Raw genomic sequence first — 2963 nt, 5'->3', positions numbered from 1 at the left:
TAATAGGATGAGAGATTCAGAAAGTGAGAGATTTGGTAAAAAAATGTCCAGTTTTTTTAAAGTGGCAATCATTTACGCTTTAAAATCAAACTGGTTTTGAAGTGTAAATGATTGCGGCTTTAAAAAAACTGGAGATTTCTTACTAATTCTCTCACTTTCTGAATCTCTCATCCTATTCAATTTCACCCATAATCCTCTTCATCGACATCATCATTAGCATCAGCTACACAAAAATCCCCCAACCTGTTGCACTTCTACAGTGAAATCCTCGATTATTATTTTTTTGTCACCAACTATGCTCCTACATTTCCAGAGAGTGCAGATATGGCAGAAGTAAGTTTCTATACAATTGCAATATCAGGAAGATCAGGCTCACATACTGTATAGCACTTGTGGTACAGTATACTCTCCTAAGGAATGTGTGATGTTGCTGAAAACATGGTTTACTCAACTGCCTTTGTGTTCTGTTTTTTTTCTGTTTTCATTTTTTTTTTTACATCTCCTCTACACTCTTTAGTGAGAAAATCTTGCTTCATTATATGATGCCTCATTGACAGTTGCAGAAACACCACAAAAAAAAAAGAAAAAAGCCTTTCTGTTCCCTGCCTGTGGTGAATGGTACATTTGCAATTTTGTTTTTCTGCCTCTATTAGCAGTGTATTTTTCTTAAATCATGTCATTTTTTTTTATTTCAGATACCCTGACTTAAACCCTTTGTGACCTTAAGCATCAGCTTTAGAAGTTGATGTTGAATAACTAGTATCATCATAGCTAGTGACATACTTGCCTTCTTGCTGGCTGCCTTTTCTGGGAGAAGGCAGCCAGCTCAGTAAGGCAGGGCCACTGCTGTGAGTGGAAAAGGGGCATGGTGGGGCAGAGGCAGGCTGCCTTGTGGGTGCGTCATTTATCCACGCCCCCCACCATGTAATGCGGTATTGCAGGCATTACAGTGAGGTGGGCAGCGCTAAAATGATGCGTCGAGGGGGCGGGTTCCTGGAAGTCTGACAACTTTCCGGGAGGGGTTGCCCCCCCTTTCCAGGAGGCCGGGAGGGGGACCTGATTTCTGGGACCCTCCTGGCCATTCCGGGAGGGTTTGCAACCCTGACTAGTGGCAGTAGCTGAAGCATTAGTATTTGGTTTCTGCTCCTGATCTTTTAACTAATCAGAGAACATATCAATGAAGACACACAAGTTTAAAATAAAAAATGATGATGTTTGTAACTGAGCTGAGATAGTGCCGCGGCCTTCGGGTGAACCGAAAGTGCGTCACATGCGTTCCACAGGCCAGAAGCCGCTTCAGCGGGCGTTCCACGGCCCAGAACGCGATGTGCGATTGGCGCCAGTGACTGTGGCTCCAATCTCTTGGGAAGTTGTCCTGTTGGCTTGTGTGATGCTCTACTGATGGTGATATCTCATTGACTCCTTAACAAAGATCACTGAGGGTGATCGAAACGTTGGAGGATAAAAGGACTTTGTACAGGTTATGTAGTTTTATTTTGGATGGAAAAATTTTTTTGCGGCTTATGTCTTTCTCCCACCCAGTGTGGGATAATTGGTTTTGTATATATATATATATATATATATATATATATATATATATATATATATATATATATATATATATATATATATATATATATATATATATATATATATAATTATTAATATTTTCTTATATGGCGCATACATATTCCGCAGCACTTTACAGAGGATATTTGAACATTCACATCAGTCCCTGCCCCAGTGGAGTTTATAATCTATATTCCCTACCACATGTACACACACAAAAAAAATAAACAGTATTTAAACAAACCCCGGGGTGAACTGGGTGATGAGAACAACCAAACCCTGACACCTAGAACACTAGCCATAAATTGGACTGAGGGTACATTCGCATTTACATTCAGGCAACGTGCAATAATCACTTTCTTTCTTTTTCTCATTCAAGGGAGGATCGCCTTGCCCCCTCTCTCTCATCCGCAATCCTATACATCGTAAGATTGCGGACAGCAGAAGTGGGGACCAGACATCACATTCACCCTCCTCACTATTCCCTCCGATCTATTTTTCGGTGACTCTCTCATTGGCACCGCCACAATCTGTCTCCTTGCTATGCCCACGTGGTAACAGGGAGGGATTCTCTGTGGCTGGGCCAACAGCAGAAGCACACTTTAGCTCATTTCGGACCAGCCGGGCTCTCTCATTACCAATTTACAGCCATACCTCACTGAACCGCCTGGTACCACCCAAACCCAGAAGGTAAACAGTGAAGGGCCGGCCCAGTACCTGTCTGGGGAACTAACAGGGAATAGCCGGTGCTGTAGTACATCATAACAGCAGAAGCCAATACGCTGTGAGAGCTATACTTGATTTCTATATTCCTGTCTCCTCCTTTTTCTTATGTCTTAATTTTGACACTCATCTTACCATCCCCCATCACTAACCATATGCCACAAGGGGGCGTGTCCCGTGCCACTATAATTATTTTCCTCGATGATAATGAATTGGATATAACATTATTGATTTATTCTATTTTTTCCGAGGAATATATATTGTCTCTAAAATTTTCGCTGTGTTCATTTAAAAACCAACCACTGGACAAAGTCTTTGATTTATTGTTTTGAGGTGGAGAATAGAACCAATGTTTTGAAGCTCACATGATAATAAATACTTTCATCCATGTGAGATTTGTTTTTTAGTGTTTAATAATTAAAAGCTACATTTTAATATACAGACACCATATCATACTTTGATTATTTAAAAGTGTGCCCCAAAAAACCTTGTCGGGTTCCCTTTGAGTCATCTCCAGACTCCCCCCTTTTTTTCAGTTCAGCACTTGAACTCCATTTTGGGAGCACCACGAACCATCGACCCTTGCAGTTAAACGTATAACAGAGCAACGGTGCACATGTTGGTAATTACCTAATTCTATCAACTACGAATACCAGTGCCAATCCAACTCA

General features: G+C 41.1%; 1 pseudogene; it reads left to right on the top strand.

Moving 5' to 3' along the window:
- Positions 1–2209: 2209 nt before the first annotated feature.
- On the top strand, positions 2210–2327 carry LOC146061900 (5S ribosomal RNA; annotated as a pseudogene).
- The last annotated feature ends 636 nt before the right edge of the window (positions 2328–2963 follow it).

The sequence above is a fragment of the Crinia signifera genome, chromosome 2 (genome assembly GCF_055691185.1).
Source record: "Crinia signifera chromosome 2, ASM5569118v1, whole genome shotgun sequence".
Lineage (NCBI taxonomy): Eukaryota > Metazoa > Chordata > Amphibia > Anura > Myobatrachidae > Crinia > Crinia signifera.
This window is presented reverse-complemented; position numbering and strand designations above follow the sequence as displayed.